We start from the raw sequence: 21,859 nt of genomic DNA, 5'->3' as shown, positions 1-21,859 counted from the left end.
ATAACCACCATTTTCGGTTGTTCAGGCAAGCTACAAACCTGGAAAATAAGAAGTACTACATTTTCAGTGAAAGCAGTCTTCCACAGTCTTTAAAGAAAACTTTAAAGACTGGTGGTTTTCTAATAAAATTGCCCAAGTTGTCACCACTGCATACTAAACTCCGATTTTTCACCATGAAAAAAAATGATAAAATTGATTTACCATATACTGTTTTAAAAAGTGTTTATATTAAAATTCTCATATACCCAGAAGTAAAATAAATCTTTTTTCTGATACTAATAAATAGCTTACCACACACAAATGTAAGGTCTAAAACCTTCCTTTAGAATTTTTGAAGCTCATAGAAAATCCTTAATTTACAGAAGACAAACTATGTGGACTTCACTTTTTATGAGCTATGGTTTTACTTGACCTGCCACAACTGAAGAAGGGAACCTTTCAGTACCTGCACTTTTCCAACTGTGTGACAACCACTGAATGTGGGGTATGTAACTTATCTACCTTGACGACTTTTTTCAAGGACCAGACAATATGTCAGTCTTTGAAAAACAGTAAGGAAGGAATCGTTACTTTTATTTTCATGAGTCATGCTCTTCACTTAAACTTGTATTTTTCTTTCTTTTTATATAATTTAAACAGAATCTCTATGGGAGGCCCCTAAAAACTTTCCAAATTTATTATGCAGTTTCCTTTAACAGCAAAGAGGAAGATCTTCTGACCAGCAGGTTTCTTCTAGTACTCTGCTCCTCTCATTGTTTGTAATGAATTCAATCCAAAATGATTCCCATCTTTGGAGAATTAATTTCATTGAGTAACAGAATAAGTTTGGTTGATGGGATATCTGGAGACCACGTCATCAGATACCCTTGTAGCTCTTCTCTGTACCTGTTCCTGGTTTTCTGCTTTTGAACATGGACCAAAAGTGCTGTGTAAACTTTGTTGCTCCTTTGGAAAGTCTCCACTCCTACAAACTCAATTTTATGGTCCTAACACACTGGAGTTCACAGTCAACCTCTGCGTGAATACTACATTGCTATTTTTTTTTCTCCTTGATACAACCCAAGGATTTGCAGTTACAGGAGAAATTCCTGTATGTATGATCTTTAAATTTGAACTACTGAATTTCATCCTAGTTCTTTTAATTCAGTCACTAAGTGCATCGAGTTTTTCTAATATATGTCCAGAACCTTCCTTGAATAAATAACTTGAGAAAATAAATTGGAGATGAAGAAAAACTCTGTATTTTTGTGGGAAATTATAATTCAAGGCATAGAGAACGAGGGATAAAAGCATGAAGCAATTCCTGCTGCTGAATGGGACAAAGTCTGGAAGTATTTGGTTATTCCTGATAGGCAATCTCTTGAGCTCAATTTAAGACCTTGATCCTCAAGCTCTCATGAATGTATAAAGGCTTTCAGGGTGAGCAGGAAGAAGTCTGTACTTATTACTGTACTTGGCACAGAAACACAAATAACTGTTAAGTGTATGAGTTCGCAAGTGTATAAAAAAGAGATCAGAGGAATTGTCTCATACATATTTTAAAAAGTAAATGTCAAGATGGTGAGCTTAGTTTTAATTTAGGACTTATCATTAATGTTTTCGATGTATTTATTCATTTATGCAAGTTACAGCAAGAAAGATGAAAATATTTATGGAGTAAAAAAAATGTTATGGCGTGAAATACTGTTGCATTGAGATGTCTGTAGCATGTTAAGTTTCCCCAAACTATTCTGTCATGACTTATTACATAGTTTGCTTCCACAGACTGATTTTGTATTTTAATTCATGGAAAGGAAGCCTTTAGTGTCACCATACAAATAAAGGACAAACAGGACATGCCTCTCCACAGTTTTGCAGGAGGACAGGATCCATAGATTTCAAAGCTGGGGAATACACCAAATTTACTGAGTGTAGTACGGGAAATCCCAGGTCTACTTCTCTTTTTGCTGGTGTTACTGCAGTAGGCTTTTTTTTTTTTAATGACAGGATAAACACTTATTCCTGTGTTTCATATAAGGGTAATAGAGAACTGGGCGCTGAACTGTTCATTAACTTAGTATGCTATTTTGAAGAAGAAATTGTAAATCTGCAAGCGCTAAGCCCGGGAACAATCATGCATGATGTTAACTGCTAAATCCTACAACAGCAGACAACTGAGAGGCTCACAGGGAACCCTCTTATCTTCCCCACAGGGACATGAACAAGGCAATGATGTTGACCTGGGATGGCAATATTTCGTGCCCAGGTGGAGTGTCTCTGACAACGGGGATGAGAAGAGTCCCTCAGCAAGGGGACTCCTTGCACACCTAAACCGAGGTGAAATGGTTATTTGCAAATTTGTCTTCGAACAGTCTGTACAGCAGAATATCTTCCCATCAGCTGAAAACAATACTGCAGGAAAGGAGCAGATTAAAAATATATAAAGCAGAGATGTAAGATAGAGTTTTTGAATTAAAAATGCTAGACAGTTGGTCTCCGCGATCCCTGGTACATAGTGTCATTTTTGCTCTCTACCAACTGCCTTGAATAAAGAGACCAATGAAAGAAACCTAGCAGTAAGTCGAGATGCCTGCAAAAGCTACAGCTATACCTGGGAGTATTTCCCAGTTTAATGCACAATGTGGATGTATCTCAGCTTTGAGCTGAATCCCGGGTGACCGCACTGCACTGTGTTCATCCATCATTTCCCTGCAAAAGGATGCAAGGTGCACGTTGCCGATGGGAGTCTGTGCGGGCACTGGAAGCAACACACATCACTGGGGAACCAATATACAGAAATCCCACCAAATGCACTTGTCATTTAGCATTCTCAGGTTTTGTGCAATAAAATGTTTTGAAAAATTTGGAAGCATTTTTGGATGTTTAATTACGTAATGGGTTTTCTTTAAATCAACTTTCAAAAATATATTTTGAAATAAATATGAAAATAAAAATGTTTAATTACATTTTCAGTGAACATGGAAACCAAACGTGTGGGGCAAGAGGAAAGAGAAGTAATTTTCATGAAAAATCTTTGGTTTCTAATCAGCCGTGTCACAGAAATCTAGAGCTTTAAAGAATTATACACTGAAAAGTGCAGCTCCAGTTCTGCACCACGTACTTCAAATTGCAGTGTATTTACTGAACCATCGTTCCTTACTGAAATCAGTCCAATCACCTGTGAAGGCAAATTAAGTATGCATGTGCCTGCAGTATGAAGTGTTATTTTACTAACTATAACAGATTTTTAATGTTCACATTTTTATAATTTTCAGATAAAGATCAGATTTTTTTTAATGTGAGAGTTCAAAACAACATTTTGGAACTAGATGTAGTTCAAAGAGCAACCTCATGACTCACAGCACGTCCTCTCTTGAGGACCACTTCTCCATGGTGATGAATTTATAGACAAGGTTTAGAAACCTTCCATGGTGGGACATTTTTAGCATACAAACAAGAAAACTTATCCAGCTGCTCCACACAACTTTATGGATGCATACAGTCTTTTTGCTTATACGTCCATTTAAGCTAGTTTCAGGCTCTGTAACTTATTGTCTGAGCCTTTTTGTTTGGAAATATGGGGTTTACATCCTTTTATACTTTATCCCATTTGTTTCTCATACCATAGGAGTTACATGATAATCTGCCCAAACAGAGGAACCGGCCACTCTGGAGAGCCAGTGCTGCCAGACTGGGTGTGTGCGTCCTCCCTGCCATACTTACTGCTCACAGGCCAGCAGCTATTCAGATGACTGCTTGCAGCACTTCTATCAATATTTTGTTGAAAGCATAAATAAGATAGATAAGAATAAAGACAGAAAATATATGTTGATACTTCAATGGAACCAAATCTAGGACCTGCGTGTAAATATACATGTCTCCTTACACATCAGTAAAATTAGTAGTAAACCTAATTGCTTGCAGGACCTGAACATTAGGAGGTATTTGTATATATCAGTGGATTAAAAAAAAAAAGAGCCAAAAAGTGTGTTTAATGTGATCTTCATAAATATCTTCTTCATTACTTATTTTATAGGCTGTGAAAATCAGCACAATAGCCATGTAAAAGTGCCTTTGCTTTGATAATCTCCATTTTGAACAGACAGGATTTTGCTTGGTTATTTTTTTAGGGAAGGGGGAAAGTGGTTTTTTTGTTGTTTTTTTTGTTTTAAAAGTAAAGTGGTTTTAAGTATCAGTAAGGGCCATTCAGATGCACCCACGGAAGCCTGAGGTCAGCTGTATTTAGGGTGTGGAAGCCAACCAGACTCACTTTGCTGGACATGGGTCTCCCTTCATAAAGGCTGTGCAAGACTCCCAACGCCTTTGCATTTGTCTAGCCCATCAGGATACTACATTTTATCCTTCTCATGCATTTTTATAGCCATAAATTTAGGTTCCAACCTGGCACAAAGTTTCTCAGGGTTAGACTACCCATGCAACGTTGCGATGAGCAGGATTGACGTTTGTGCTGGCCAATTACTTGTTAAGATGGGCTGTCATACATTTTATCGTTCATTTGGCTGGATCCAGCCTGTTTTGTTTTTCAGTGTCAAAAGTCAAAGCTTAAAAAAACCCCAAACAAAACTGATAAATAATGTACAGCAAGTGGCAGGGAAGAATTAGAGCAGAGGGGCTTCCTGGCCAGGCTCCCCAGAAAATGAAAGGTGACCCAAGAGAGCTCTGCTCATGATGTGCCTGCAGCTGCTTCTCAAGGCAGTGCATTTCTTTAAGTGGTATTTAGTATTTTCTTATGAGAGGCCCTGTGTAGGTACGTAAGACAGTCTTAAGCCCTAATGATGTTGTAATACATACATCACAGTTCTTGCACATACATAACTATGTGCCTTGATAAAAAAAGACTTCAGGATGCTAAATTTAAACATGTTTATAGTAGTTCGCAGGTTTGCAGTCTCACTTAACAGCGGGCAATGAATGGGAAGGAAGCGTAAAACAGTCACACATATAAACAAGATAGCTATGCATAATTTGATGGGTCTGAATCTTTGAACTCAGTCTTGATATGCACATATGCAGTCTGACTCTCCTTTGATCTGTATTTTCTAAAACTAATTATTTTCTTTTTCCTTATGACACAAACCAGTCCTGAGTATCTTAAACAAAACTGACCTGCTATCCTATCATTGCAAAATGGAACCTATAGTGCTGAAGAAAACCAAAGCACACCAAATGCAGAATACTATTTAAAAAAACAAAATAAAACTGAAGGCTTGGGGAGGGAAATAAATATTTTAGTGGCAATGAAATTACTTATTCTCTGAAGACAGTTCCTGTAAGGCAGCTGCACCAGCCATTAAGGCAATTACATTTTGCCATTTTCATAAGCTGCTTGAGAAATAATTTTTCTCCACTAGATTAATGCTGTGTCAGTTCTCTACAAAATCACTTCTGGCTTATGGGAATGTTGGAGATACATGTTGCATAATTATGGTGGTAAAATCTTGGGACTTACTTTATTGTATTGATAGTTGTTTGGGCGGGATGACTTGGAATCCTATAGAAACTTCTGTGCCTCTTAGTTTGCTAATATCCTGACCTTAAGAGGATGCCATAGCAAGATTTCCCTAAGCAAAAAAGTGGTAAGTCTGCTTGTGGTTAAGATAATGTTTAGCTTAACTGCACCTATCATCTAGCTTGTTGCAATTTCAGTATAATTGAAAATGAGGCCAACTCCACAGGTCTTCCATGAGCAGTACTGTAACACTCCTACAACTTCTAGCAGAGTGCTGTGAATAGACAGAATAGTTTTGTTATATCATGACAGTCTGAATATGCATGGGAGATGTCTGTAGGTATCTAATAAAATGCTGCCCCTTTCTACCAACACAAGTTCATGAACAGACCAGCCACAAAACCGAATTCCTAATTGCTGAGAGGAAGTACTTTGTAAAAAGAATGACCTTAGGCAGGCATCTTGGCAAAGCACCTCTTGAAGAGCTGTCTTCTAGCAGGTGTTCGCAGCACCTGTGTTACAGGCCCAGGTCCATTCCACATTGTGCCAGGCCACCCGACCCTATACAGCCCATAATGAGAGATGGGCATCTCAAGACTATTCAGACTGCTAAAGATATGATTCACCCTCTGGTAGTCCTCTCTCCATCATCTACACTGTGAAGTATTTGCAGAAGAACCAATACAGTATAGAGCACAATATATTTCAGCTATTTTATATTCTCTTCCTCTGGCGGCTTTACCTTAGGGCTATATGTTTTATTGCCTTTTTCCTCCCTTTAAGGAACCCAAACTTGCTGTTCTCTGATTGCAGGGATATGACTGCTTTGAGCATTTTATTTTGAGCTTTGCACACTAACTTAACCACTCCGCACATTCTGACACACTTCCTTGAATCAGCTGAGAATGGTTTTTATTCCTGTTCCTCATTAGTACAAGATAAATGTGTATTTTTAAAGTAAGGGTGACAAATAAGGATTAACAGGCAATGAATCAATTAACAGGTCTTGGTGAGGATATTTACCTAACCAAAGTGAGGTAAAATACTTCACCAAGGAATAAATGCAGTTCGTATATTATAGCTGTGTTGTGAGGCTGATATTTAACTTCTTGGCAATCTGTGTTTATGACTGTAAGTAGAAAGATTTATATTGCATATTTAAATAATAAACTGTTTCTTAAAATATCTTCCAAAAGAACCTGGTATTCTTTTCTTTTTTGTTGGTGTTAATATACGCTGTTTTATTCAAGTCAATGGACTTGACGAATTGAGAATTCCGTCTTGAGTTTTCATATCTGCTGACACCTGTGATGTGCAGATGTTAGTGCAAAATGTTTACTGCAGGATGCTTATTGCCCTGAAATTCATAAGTTCATCATTGATACTCATTTAAAAGATACTTACCTTGCATGGGCAAATAAATCTTTCTGCAGTACAGCCCTCACAGCAACATTTTCAATCCTGACGGCTTTCCTTTTTTTTTTCTGTTTAAAAATATCCTGATTATAGGGTGAGTTAGATGTAAGACCCAACAAAGCTGCTAACACCGAGGTTCTCCCTGTGATACCAGAAGGCTTACTGAGCTGAAGCACATTGGAATTATAGTCTACACCTGAAACACCATTGGACAATGATGACAGTTTTAGGTGAGTGGGAAATGATGGGAGATTCCAGAAACTTTCCCATTCTGCATGGAGAGAAAATTAAAACTTTTCTATTTTAAATCCCATAGAAAGACTCAGTGACCCAGAATAGCATGGATATAAATCAGGCAGCATGTGAAAACTCCTTTTCAGGTGCCTGGTCTTAATGACATAGTGAAGGGAGTTCACCGTGTCACAGGAACATCCTAAGTACAGTGTATTTTAAGGATTTTTGTTTTGTTTTCACTGCTCAGTTTTAGCTTGAAACCTCTCACAGCCTGTTTTCTTCCTCTGGGGCAGAAAGGGGCTCTAGGGTTGGGAATCATCCATACTAATGCAGTCTGCATGCAATAAGGAGTAACAGTCTTCTGACTTCTCATAAAAGAGGCTGTAGCAAGATCAGTGATGATTAGTGATTGTATTGGGTTTGTGTGGCAAGGTTTTGGTAGCAGGGGTTTACAGGGGTGGCGTCTGTGAGAAGCTGCTGGAAGCTTCCCCTGTGTTTGATGGAGCCAAAGCCAGCCGGCTCCAAGATGGACCCGCTGCTGGCCAAGGCATAGATTACACTATGAATGTTGGACTAATGCAAATTACTTTGTAGCCTGTTCCTAACAGATCCATATAGCTGTGCTTAATTAACATGGTAATTACACATTTTATATGGTCTGTTAATACAGGCATAAACTGCTTGTAGTGAGCAGTTCAGATCTGCCCATTTGCCAGAGCAAAACCAAGTCTACTTTTAGACCTCATTGTTCACATTTAGCTCATCTATCACATTTAGCATTTTGATTTTGTGAAAATGGTGAAAAGTCAAGCTAGTCTTTTCTAAATCCTTTTCTGGTAAGGACAAACTTTTGCAAGCTGTACAGGAAAACAAATCACAGAAGGATATTAGATCATCTGCTTTTTATTACCTTTTTACAGGAACAGCAAAGATGATGTTATTAAATCTTATTAATATTGTAAATAGAGTCAATATAAATACTAAAATTAATAAATAACACAATAAATATTAATAAAGTATTTTTTTAGTAGTAGATTTCCAAACTTTTTAATACCACTCAACTGGGAAACAGTGCACAGTACAAGTGAACAATGCAAGGAAGCACCAGATTAAAATGTTCACATCAAAATGATGTCAAGTAGAAGCTGGGTAAGGCAGTTTCAACACAACAGTAAGGAACTGCTGAAAAATGTGAAAGAAAAAGGAGAAAAGCAGTGAATTTTTTTGTTCATTTTTATAAACAGAAAACTCTGAGGTAGCATTTTAGCTCAAGGAGTACAGTCTTGAACATTAAGAAACACATAGTGAATGGCTAAATGTACAAGTAAGTATTAAATGAATGACTACCACACTACAGATCTAGTGAATTGTCCAGCATCACTGTTTGCAGGACCATGCCTCAGATATCTGCAGTAATCCCACTTGCCCTGACCAGAGCCAGTTTCCTGTCTCCAGCAACTGTTTCTCCACGGTGCCTACAGCAGGACACTGCCCTTTTCCCTTCTTAATGCCTCAAATACCTTTAATTTCCTTAAATACCTCTTGATGTGCTTCCGGAAGGCATATGCAATATAAAATTGCTTTGAGATTCTCTGAACGTTAGCATGGGTCAAAGGATGGTTATCAAAGCATCTCAAGGACAGCTCTTTTTTTTGGACCAGACTTCTTAGCCCAGAGTCAGCATGACATACCTGTGGTAGGTGACAGCCAGCCAGATGCTCGGTTGTACAGTGTCACCTGCACGAGGAACAGCAGTGTGATGCTGAAGCACTTTGGATTGCCCTCGCAGAAACTATTCACTTTTTTTCAGTAAACCATAAAACTGTAGTAATTTGGAGAATAACGTCGTGTGATGTATAAGTGGAGGTTTTCCCTCTCTGCCCTCAAGAAAGAAGCTAACAGCTGTGCTCAGTTTACTACAAGGGAACTTGCCAATGCCAGACAAATTTGTGTCTTCTCTCAAATCTTCAGCCCAGCCTCAGACCCTTTCCAGGGCTGTTGGGACTTGCCCTACATTTCTTAAGCCTGTTCGTGGTAATACGACTCCATTTCTAGTAAACTCAAAAGTGAAAGCCTGGTATTAACCACTTTTGTTACTGGAGAATTTGTATTTCTGCTTACTGATGCCTTGGTTTCCATAAAGGAGGGGTTCAAAAGACACCTTCTGCAAGGAACTCAAGGAAAAAATTGATACTGAGAGTTCACGCTTTGCTGTTTTCGTGTTGGGTGTGGTGCATCCATAGCTAACATATATGGGGCTGGTTTATGGTGATGCACAGCTGCCTCTGGGCAGGAGCTGAGAAGGCAGAGAGCACCCAGCGCCAGACAGGCACTGCGGTGCGGTCGCAGCGGTGGACCCAAGCGGACCGCACGGCTCTCCCCAGCCATGCAAGACCTGCCACCCAGGCCAAGGCTGATGGGGCGTTTCTCCCAAATCCACTCAGATGGGCAGCTCAGGTACACACAGGTAAACATTCTGCTTCCCCCAATATAATTTTTTACTGAAGGACAAATATTGTTCACTAAATATGACTCACTTCAGTCCTCAGCTAACAAAAGAAATGGTATGAATGATCCTGAACTGCCTCAGTAGTTAGTCAGCCAGCCGATTTCTAATCTCTGAGGACAGTGATTTGAGGTGATCTGGGTAATTACTGACACAACATCCTTCAGCATACAGGTCCCGACAAACAGACGGTATATGGCAACATTTTATATTAACTACATTTGCTTCTACAGTTATGACGTCTGGGCCACAAAGCAAAGAAGAGAAAAAATTTTGCTCATTTAAATACATTCCTGGTACAGAGCAGGCAATGACTTCCTTTTTTGCACAATACAAATCTGATTACAATGGGAAAGTATTACTCTGAAAAAGGAGCCAATGGCTGAGTAAAGCCTTCAGAAGGTGTACAAAGACAGGAATTATGGATCACTCTGGATGGAAGCTACTCCCCATTATACCCACAAATTAAAAAACCAACTAATCACAAATACAGCAATTTTGTATCCTCCTCCAAGATACCTCAGAGATTTCAGTCTCTCTAGCAATGATAAAATGATGGAGATCAGGAAGAAACCTTTGCTGCAGGCATGCTATTTAATAGCTGCAGTGCTTGAGACACCTTATTCTGTAGGTGTTAGTGCTGGGAGAGGGACAGAAGCCACATAAACATTTTAATTCAGATCAGAAGTGCCCTTCCAAAGCAAATCTGAGTGTCCCTTCCTACCAATGTGGTTCGCACTATGACGCAGCCTCTGGGTGCATGTCACACGATGGACCAGTCTGAGGGTGCATGAACTGGACTGAACATGAACTGAGAGATGCACTTGGGGTGCATGTAATGTGCCCCAACCACAAACAGGCTTTCGGCCCATGGGATGGGATCGGCCAGTCCAAAGCAAAACCCAACCAGATTCATATAGTGTGGAGAAGGTCTGGTCCTCAGCACCAGCTGATCCAGTCTCATCGGTGTGTCTACATAGCACTACTTGCTAACATAGACATAACCTGAAAGGATGGTTATTTTGACTCAATATGCCAAGACTTATAAGTAGATCTTTGCTTAGGTTTAAATTTAACCAAAAGTCATACTTTAAATTTACCAAAGGTAGTATAACAACTGGAGGGCATTTCTTCCTACAGAAGACCCCTGTGTTTGAGAGTGTGGATGTATATCCTACACTACTGCTTGTGGAAAACTTTTTTTCCCCACTTAAATCCATGTCATTAACACGTGAGCTGCAAGTCATCCTGCCTTCTCGTGAGAGAAGTTTCACCCTCAGACTTCTGTCATAATTGAGGTAAATCCTGATTTGCCAATAACTGCTCAGGAAATTTATCTATTTCCAGAGAAATAATAAGAAGGAAGTTAATCTATTCAGCTTCCAGAAGATTTTTATTAAAATATATTTTAAATACCTCTGCTGCCTCTTTTTTGGGGTCAGTGAAAGAATGGAAAAACTCTCAATGAAATTTCTATTCTGTTGAAGGCCAATTTCATCAAAAACCACCCAGAGTAACTTTTGTTTTTACCAGCTCTACTTGACAGATGTTTTCTGCCTACAGGGGCACTACGTTACACAAGTGTTGAGATCTGAATGCTATCAAAGTCGGTACATACTTAAATGTGTAAAATAAGCTTTCTCAGTTCCACATTAGACTCTTAGGTGAAATATTACAGTTCTAAGGAAGTGCCAATGAAACCGAAGCACTCTTCTTCAAAACTTCTCCATAAAATATTTTAATGATCCAGCTATGCATGAACATAGCTTTCTAAAGGTCTTCTGCAAAACCATAAATTCTCTGTTCTTACGGATTTTAGAATCTTATGTCATTAGCCTAACTTTTAAAATTAAGTACTGTAAAAGTTTAACTACTAATTCTGATGCCTCTAGCTTCTTTCCTCTTTTCAGTATTCATGTTTAGCTATTTTTGGGTAACATAAATGTCAGCCTTAAATAATTAGGAAGTACTTTGTCTGAGGCAAAAGTGATGGATTTTACTAAGAGATTTGATAGATTTTAGGGGCTCTTTATACGCTCTGAGGTTTGCACTTCACGTTTATTCTGAAGGTCAATTGGCAAGAGAATGAACTGTGTAACAAAGAGGTTATCAGTTCGGCAGATAAAGTGAACAGATACCTAATTCCCCGGGGTAGATGAGTATTTGGGGTGCTATTTGTCTGCAGGAAGCCTGGGAATCTGCTAGAGCTTGATACAGTTTGCCACAGAAGTAAGTGGCATCCTGGTGCTGTGTTCTTACTGTTGTAAATGACTGTGCTATCACACATGACCATATAAATACAGAAATGCACCAGATCCATGGCTGTTTTAGGGAGCAGAGCAGGGTGGCTGCTAGCTTGCCATTTGCTGTCACTTTGGATGTGAAAGTGAAGAGATTCCTGATGCTGTAAGTCTCCTTAATGCTCACAGTCAATGAGCAACACTTAAAACTTGCCTTTGGGCATCCTCTAGAGAGCGAAGTAGCTGCTGACTTCCCTTGTCCCACTGCTGTTCCCAGTGAAAACAAGTGAAGAAGCAGAAGCCCTTTATTTATGCTCCCTTTGATACCAATATTATAAGTGAAACTATTTTAATGGTTTTCAAATCAGTTTAATAGCATACTTAATAATACCACACCACAATGTTTTTTATATCAGATTATGAAAGATTTATAATCCGTTGTGTGGCCCGTCACTGGTCTAAGGTTCGACAGTAGTAGCGATTTCTAAATGGGCACTAAATTGGAAGAGAAGTGGAAGCATCATTATCAGAAGAGCAGGGAGGGCACTGAAGAAGACGGAGGCAGTGAGGGGAAAGGCTGGGGGCAGGGCTCAGCAGGAACAGCCGTCAAGAAGCAGAAAATGGTAATCTGGACACGAAGAGGTGGGCAGAGGGACAGGCATACAGACAGAAGGTTTTGAATCTTTATAGCAAATACAATTGGGGAAGAAAGTCTATCTATAGAGGTTAGAAGGCATTTGTACGACAACACTTGACTGTCACTCAGCGTAACATACTGGCATTTAATAATTTTCTGGGGTGCAGGAGAAGTCAGTGACTGATGCCTGTGATAAATAGAGCACAGACAGGAGTGCCAACTGCAATTCTCTGGCCTGATGCTTCTCTGCTTTCCCAGTCATTGCTGACTTTGAGTATTCAAACAGTTTGTGCAGACTCTAAGAGAAGTTTAAAAAATTATGAGTACAGGAAAATAAAAGCATTAGGCTATTTATCTGCTGGTTTCGAGTATATAGGTTCACAGTGGAGACTCATTTTCCATGACATTTCAGATTACTAGATATTCTCAACTGCATCATCTGCGCAGAAAAAGTAATTCTTAAGATCAGTATGAATATAACTGGCTCCATGGCTCCAGAAGGCCTGACGATATGATGGCCCTAGACCATTCAGCAGATCAGGTATGTTGTATACAGATTGAAGCGTCAGATATAGGGGCAAGAGTACTAGGATGCTGTAATCAATACACAAATGGAACAGACTAAGAATGAACTATCTCAATTCCTCTACTTCCTAGCTCACTTCATTCGGAAACTACTGATGCTCCTTTTAAGCAATTTTATGTTTTTATTAGGGTTTAATATCCAAGAGGTAATGATCAGAATTCTTTTTCTCCCTAACAGCAGCTTCAATCTACTTCTAAAAGCAGTAAGTGGCTTCTTTGCAGAATACCTTAAATCAAGATATACATAAATGGGACCATTTACAATCTGTGTTTCAGATGACACGCGTGGTTTAATCCTAGACTCATCTTCATAACTGACAAACATAATTCCTCCAGCTGACTTCCTCTACTAATAGATTTCTGCTAATAGAGCCCAACACCAAGCTAGAAACTATAATATAAACTTCAGAGTCAGTTTGGTAAAGTAAGTGATTGAGAAGTTTCTGACCAGCCAATGGATGTATTTATGGTTTTGTACAGATGGGAAACCCTCTTCTAATTGCTTCTTTTGAATGTCTGCAAGTGTAGAAATTTGGGTGATGCACAGGAATATTCAGGATCATAATTCTTGTAGTACTGTAAATTTGTCCCAGTCCTTAGAAAAAACAATTTGAAATACATATTTAGAGGCTTAGAAGAACAAGGTTGTAAGCCCTAAATACTAGGGCTGAGTGTGAAGTTTTAACTGTGTGGAGATCCTCTCAAGAGAGAGAAGGGAGGGGAATAAGCCTAAACATTAAATGTTAAAGCTACCACAACCAGGAACACATGGCAGTCCAGACAGCCCATCATCAGTTAAAGCATGTGGCAAACTCAAAGGCCCAATTTAAAGCTGGCAACATAAAGTCTGTGTAGGCTGCCAAAGAACCAGATGTCTCATGCCTGGAAGACTCTCTTTCCTTTCCTGACTCTCCGCTTATGGGTCCTGTGATTGATATCCCAAAAGGACAGCATAAAACATTCATAATCTAATGTGAGGTACTGTGATCACTGCCATACCTAAGAGCTCGTCCTTCTTTTTGTTTTAAACAAAAGGTTGAAAATCTTTCTTACCAATTTAAAACATGAAAAATGACCCCTTAAACAGTTCATCTTACTACTTCAAGTGCTTTGGACTTATTTGGGCTCAGACTCTGTTACCAATATGACTTAATTTATGGAGAAATATTTGTAAAATGGATTATGGAGTGTCTTATTTAATTTTATAAAGTCAGTTTATGGCTAGATAATACAAATATTTGTGTAGAAATGTGGGGTTAGGTTGGGAAATTCTGGCCACAACATGAATTAAAATGCATTACAGTTTCATTCACTTTGGAGAATTTTGTAACTTTTGGAGAAAACAGCTTGTTTACTATCAACTGTCCCACATAAGAACTTCCTGAGCCAATATTCCCCAGAATTATTCTGGTTCCTGAATCAATGTCTGCATTCTTCCCCAGCAATTCACAAGGTAAACAAAAAAATCAGAAAATAAGGTGGCAGTGTTATTAATTTTATCTAAATGAACAATAAAGCTATAAGCTTGAAGGAGAAGTGTGACTTGAAAAACATTCTTTGAGCCAAGAATTAATGCACTAGGGTTTGGGAGTCCCTTACGTTACCAAGAAAAGAAAAATAATCTACTTTTGGGGGGAGGTCTGCTAAACAAAAAAGCCAGAGCTCTTATTAAATGGTAAGGTTTTTGCTTCCACCCAGATAAAAAAAGGCTTAATGCTTTGAACTGGAACTTGTGAAAATCTCACCTATTTGCCTGGTGATCAGTTTTTCCTCAACTTAAGGAGCATTCATTTTTGGCTGGATTCTGATTTTATTGCTGTAACTCCATCAAAACCGCCCTGCAGTATCTTGGCTGCCCTCCCAAAACTCTAACTAGCAAAGCAGCAACTCTGTGTTTTCAAAGTTCAAGATGTGATTACAACTGAGTTATGGCTTGGACTATTCATACTGAAAGTAATGTGATGAGTTTGGCTCTTCTACTGGGAGAAGGCATGGAAGATGGTGAAGGGGCTACTTTGAAAGACTCAGCCCACTGACAAAGCACAGCAAATCCCATTGCTACAATTCTCCATGCCGGAGCCGTCGTAGTGGTGTCTGTGGCAGTAAGCAGACATTATATGCACTGTTACAACAACCTACAACGGATTTCCTGAGACATGCCTTTACATTTGCTCATTACTTGATTGCTAAAAAGCATTTACAGCACTGATTATTTGTTAAACATCAATCTGGAATATAGTTTGCTAAACTAAGAAAAAACACAAATGCAGAGATCTTCTTTAAGTATTATATCTTTGCCACTGAAATACCAAACTTTCCATTTGAGATTTTATTTCATTCATTTTGTTTAGACAATTCACTGCTGTTCTCTTAGAAGAAAACACTCCATGCTGCATAAGTTGGATTTATGAAACATGGTACAAACATGTTCTGCCTAACAGCAGGCAGACAGCAAATGCCTAGGGCATTCTGTAATTGTCCTGGGAATATGGTTTCTAAAACATCTCAGATTTATTACTATAATTTTCATCAGATACCTGATACAGTAAATGTTTCTAAAGGTTTTATAGTTTTTATCTAAAAAAGACAGATTGTTTAGTCTACCTTACTGAATGACATCATGCTATTCATACTTTCTGTATAAAAGACAGCTACCTTTGTGTGTGTTGCTTTGACTTAACAGGTTTGGAGGTATAATGGATGCCTTTCCTATTTCAGAAATGTTGATGCACATACTTGTGTGAATATAGAAAAATATACATGTAATTTTTAGTGAAAAAGGACATTGCTATCAACTTCATCCAGGGTGTGAGCTACCTTGGACTGAAATGAACAGGGTGGATTATGTCTCTTAAGGGCTATTGTTTATGACCTCCTGCTTACTTGCCTCTTTACTGATCACAATTTCCAACTCTCACATCCAGAAAACTACTAAAACCAAGCAAATAAACCAAGAAAACCCAAAGGGATCCAGGAGAACAAGATACCAAGTTCAGAAGGTGTCAGTAGAGTCTTGCACTCAGGTATCAGCTATTTCTCAGCCTTGCTCATATCAACTCAACATGTTAAGAAACAGAGCTCTGTCTGTTGATACTTGATGGAAACTATCAGTTTATTACATAAATGCAATTTAGGTTCTTTTTTGCTGCAATAATTCACAAAAATTAACGAAATGCTAAAGAGAGCTGCTAGCTCCTTACATAAATCATCTCATCAGCATTTGTTGCCTTGTGTCCAACTGAAAACAAATCCCTAAATTGAAAGCATTCATATTAATAAAAAATTGTTATTTTCACCTGTATAAGACTGCTATTTATCATACTGGCTGGATCCACTGTCCAAAAGACCTGTGTTAGAGCTGAAACTACTATTACTTGATTATAGTGCAGACACAAGACCACAAAGACCTGGAGTTACCTGCTGATACAGCAGGTACTAAAATGCCAGTCCCTACCCAGAACAGTTCTGCAGGCTGTTTACGACGACACACGAGGACAATGAAGTAGAAAGGGGGTGAGAACTGAGAGGCAGGTATGCGGAAAAGGAGCAGGTTTTTACACAGCAGGCTGTAATCTCAGCTCACCACCTGCACAGCAAGCAAAAGGAAAGGTCCTTTGAAAATGACAACTGAGAAACTATGTACATAGGCCTTCTGTGAAAGAACTTCTGATGCCAAATGCTATTTCCATCAGGGAGCTGTTGCTTGCCAAGATATGTCCCCTAAGCAGCATTTTCACTAAAAATCTGCTTCTGCTGCTGTAGCACCCAGTGATTTTATCAGATAGAGCCTCTAATGTACTTGCTTCCCATCTAAAGGTGAAATGCTGGAGCGAGGGAAGGGAAAGATTTGGTTGGTCTATTTAATTTTGCTGAGTTTTTGCTAGATAAATAGGATGTAGCTCAGTTTGACTGAAACGGACTAGAAGAGTGAGATGAAATTTTACATGATGAAATATAAAATGTTTGTATTGTCTTATGCTATCTTGAGTGCATAGATTTTGAAACCTGTGATCAATATTGAACCTCAGCCTTGCTCACTCTGTATTTTGTCCTAGAAGAGGACAGCTGCTTTGATATGCCTGAAGGAATGGGATTTAGCAAAATTATAAACGGAAGGGTTTTTTTTTTTTTAAATTAGCAGCAACAGTACATGCCTACTAAATACTAAAATCAGAACCCAGATACACAGCTGTGTTTATTTTTGTTGTTAGGTAATTTTAAAAAATCCAGCTAAAATCACATTCTCTGCTTTTATATGAATATACACTTACAATTTAAATTGTCTTTTTTACATTGTACACTGAGATAAATTCATAAAGTGAATTAATTTTCATTTGCAATTATTTCAGTCTATAAAGCTGATGTACAAAATACGTGCACACTGAGCTACACTTGATGTATTATGTGAATTAATACCACACAAATTTAAAGCTGTACAAAACCATTAAATTGTCAGCTCCGTATTTCTGCAGCTTGTTTCTTGTTATACTCTTTTTGTGCCCAGCTATCCTTACATAAAGTTTCATCGAAAATGGAGTTTGCATGCTACATGGCTACAAATAAGATGCCAAAAACTTACATTATGCAAGAAGCAGCACAATATACGAGGTGATAGTTTGCTTTGATATCAGAATTTTGTTTTTTCCATCTCAAATGAAATATATATGGCTTTGTTGTACTTCCATTTTTCTGTTGTAAAGTAGAGTGTGGAGTGACCTAAGCCATACATCAGGACAATGTGTGGCCAAAACAGCAAAAGCCTCTTGGCTTTGGCTGCCATGCTCATCCGACAGGCAATGTTTCCTTCGGTTAATCCCTACCATAAGACAACTCTTACTTCTTCCACCATAAACTCCAATTTTAAACTCTCCCTTCATGTTTCACATGAGTAATAATTAAGCTTAAAACGACAAAACGCCACAGGCAATGGGGACACAAGTCTTGAATGCAGTGAAGAGTGTTTGGTGTCCTTGCAGTGAAAGCAAACTTTCTTGTTTTATGAGCAAGATGTCGCTGCTAAAAGCGAGCATCTGCCTGTTCCTCATAGACAACGGATTCCAGTCTTCTTCTGACATTACTTCATTGTACAACATCTGGTGTTTTATAGCCATGCAGTTTAAAAATAAATACTCTGCATGCAATTTGATAACTTTAAAAATATTACCTTAAATCCGCCCATTTATTCTTGTAAGCAGCAAAGTTCTTTATACAACAACTAATTTAAAAAATCCTTCTTTGTTTGCTTGAAGTTTGTGGGTTTTTTTCTCCTGAAAAAAAATTAATGTTTTCCAGTGGAGCAGAGGGACTGCTGGTTGCTAAATACACCCTAATAATTATGTTTTCCATTGGCTGCTGTGAACCTGGTCCTCCCAGCGAGATCCCTGCATTTTCCTCCTGCATAAAGTCCTCTTTTTCTGTTCTGTTTATTTCATATGTTTTAACAGAATTATTATTTAGCATTTTTATTGGCCAGCTATTAGCTACTCCATCATTAAGACTGTATTTCATTAGCTCTAAGGTAACTGAAATCTGGTAGATCCATTACCTGTAGAATAGACTTTTAAAATGTTGTCTCTCGTTTCCCTCAATTAACGTCACTTCACAGTAAATACACCTGAATATTAGAAACTTCTTTCCTCACACCTCCTAGTTTTCATGGACCTGTCCTCTTTTGTCTCCTGCTTGCTTCTTTTTTTCCAGTGTAACTGTGCAGCCTGCAGCCAGTGTGACTTGCTGCAGGCTCTGCAAGCAAATGCCTTCTAATTCAAAGACCACCCCCAGTGCAGTTGCTACACATAAAAGCTCACGTGTGTTTTTTCAGCAGAGATAATGGATGCTGGATTAAAGCAAAACAATGCAGAAAGATCAGATTTCACAGAGCACAGTGTGGATGCCTTGCTCTCTATAATTCTGTACTCTGAACTCTTTCATGGCACTGTCTTGCTGTCTGCAAACTGGTAGGACTGATCTGGTCTGACAAGGTAAAATCTGCAGGTTTTCTTCACACTCTTACAGCTTCATTCAGCAGAAGCAAAAGATCAGGTTTTCCTGGTCCCTGGACCCCTTCACCCACCATTCCTCGGTGGAGCTTTTAGAGCATTTGGAGAGGTCGCCCCTCATAAAAAGGAGACATAAGGCCTAACTCATCTTGAGCCCTAGTCTATACCGACTCCTTACCATGTAGGAGACTGGCTTTACTTCACTTTTCCATCATCTCCCAGAAGCTTAAGGTAATTAATCTTTCTACAATTTTGTACTGTTTTCCCATCTGGTTGTGGGTGATAAGTGCTAATCATTACAAATCCTTCTCCACTTTGGTCAGGCAGGAGCAGCCTGTGCTACCAGACTTTTTGGATGCCTTTTTGTCCATCACTCATCATACAGTCAAAAAATGCCAGCTATCTTATGGAGAAGGTATGATAGGTGCAAGGAGAGAGGGATGGACATAGGAAAAATAACACACCAGTGGGTTGCATGCCGCCCACTGGCTAAGGACTAAGCATACATGGAGGGCCTGGATGCTAGGGTGAGTCATTAATGGTTCTAAAATCTCCAAGTCTGTGACACCTGCTAACCTGCTTCTGAACTGCAAAAGCACTTGAACTCACTGGACACCTCCTTCCTAATTTGATATACATTTTTGGCAGGTGAAGCTAGATGCGAGGCCTTGAAAGACATACCTATCTCATGTGACAAACACCATACAACGTAGAGGGGAGGAAAGGCTGAAGCCTCTGAGTCCTGCCTCACCAAATTTGGGCCTGAAATACCCACATTTCTGTTTCCACGTTGGCCCAGAACTGTCTGGCAAGAGTAGATCATCGTCTTTGTCATGTGTTTTTGTCTGACAGATGTTGATGATGTTGACCTGGTGATGATGTTTCTTTGCCTGGGGCCTCTGAGAAATAGAATACACCAAATGTGCTCAGACACTGCATAGCCCATGCCAAGCAGACAGGGTTCCTCACAAGACGTGGTCTCCCTTCTGTTGAGCAGAGGAGCCCTGGGTTCCTGTGCTTCCCTCCCCTTGCAGCTGCTTCGGAGGGAGAACCACCACTCTCCCTCAGGATGACTTAGCGCTGAACAGAAACAACTCTTGCAGTAGGGATCAAAACCTGCATAATTACATATTTCACTGCAGTTACAATTCTAGGCTAGGTCTCAGAAAATACAGCAGGAATTATTTTTATGCTGTTGGATAGTGAGTATAAAAGCTTTTACCCTTTATACTCCAATGCTTTGATTTCCTCTGAAGCTTTTTTGAATAGGCCATGACTTTAAGACTATATCAAAATGAAGATAACTGTTCTTCATAAAACCAAAACAAAGGAACCTCAGCTGAACAGAGTGAAGGTGAAACTATTTAATTTTTCACAAAGAAAGCAAATTACTTAGACTTTATGTTCTATTAACGATCTCCACATATATATTTTTAGCATTGTTACTACCACAGGCAGACGGACCAGGGATCCAGCCTGTTGATGACAGAGTAGGATAAAGACACAACGTGCTGTATTTGTGCCACAGGGTATGTTTACACTGTGTACCGCTGGCAAAGACACGAGCTCATTCTGCTCAGACACTCGGCCTACTAGCCCAGACTTGGCAGTGTGCTTACATGGTGACTCTTGTTATTTGGTATAAATTTTAGGCAGAGTATGTCCTTGGCTGCCTGTCTTACACAGTTCAAATGAACCCAAGGTTTATTTCCTTGTTGAAACTGCACTGTGACAAAAAAGGCAGAGCTCTTCATAAAACATCCTTATTTAAATGTCTTCCCTGTTTCCTTGACAAATACAACTATTGTTTGCTTAACATCAACCTATTTAATAAATATAGAGGTTATTTTTCTGGAGACACTATCACGTCAGTCTTGTCTATTATGTAAAGAAGGATTTACAGCTTCTTCAGACATTAGGAACGATGATGTCTCTTTGCTTCAAAACCCCACACGTGATGATGTCTCTTTGCTTCAAAACCCCACACGTGATGATGGCTAGATAACCTTGAACACAAGGTTAACTTGTCTTTGGTTTTGCACTTTTAGGAATGTGCTTATTTGAAAATAAACATCCCACTGTTCCCTGTGAGCCTGAAACACTCATTTGGGATTGTTCCATTGACATCGGTCTGGAGAGGAATGTGGCAGTTGGGACTGATCGAGAAGCCAAATTCTGCCGAGGTAAAACCACGGTGTGCTCCTTGGGGTTCGCACCTGGAATTAACTGGTTTCAGACAACCATCTCCAGTGCATATGTGCACAGGGAGACTGAAAGGCTTGAGGTATGCAGGCAGGTACCAAAAAAACAGGCACTCCCGCCCCTTCCCTGTGCCACCATGAACACCCCAGAGGCTCTGCAGCAACCAGATCACAGCCTGACAGGCTGAAAGTTAGTCCAGGAAAAAAAAAAGGGGGGGGGGAAGTGCTTTTTTTCTCTCTTTGCTCCTGGAATTGGCTCACTGTAGGCAGAGGAGTGCCAGTCCCTGAGCAGCAGCTGCACATCTGGAACAGTGGGAGCACAACTGCTTGCCCTGGCAGCAGCTAGCCATTAGCAAGGGTTAGCAGGGTTTGGCTGTATCACTGCACTGCAGCCTTAGAGTAGCATCTGGTGGTAATCTTGGTAGGAATACAGTGGAGGAAATCAAAGAGTGCACCAGTTTTTCATCAGGCCTACTAAAGTCATTTCTCACATCTGTCCTTGAGGCTTGACTTTCCTTCAGGGTCCTATCCCATACTTATATAATCAAATGCCTGACTTCAATGCATTAATCTGTTCATTTTGTTCATTTTT

Source organism: Haliaeetus leucocephalus, unplaced genomic scaffold (genome assembly GCF_000737465.1).
Source record: "Haliaeetus leucocephalus isolate CR32 unplaced genomic scaffold, Haliaeetus_leucocephalus-4.0 Scaffold506, whole genome shotgun sequence".
NCBI classification, from domain to species: domain Eukaryota; kingdom Metazoa; phylum Chordata; class Aves; order Accipitriformes; family Accipitridae; genus Haliaeetus; species Haliaeetus leucocephalus.
Note: the sequence above shows the minus strand (reverse complement) of the source record.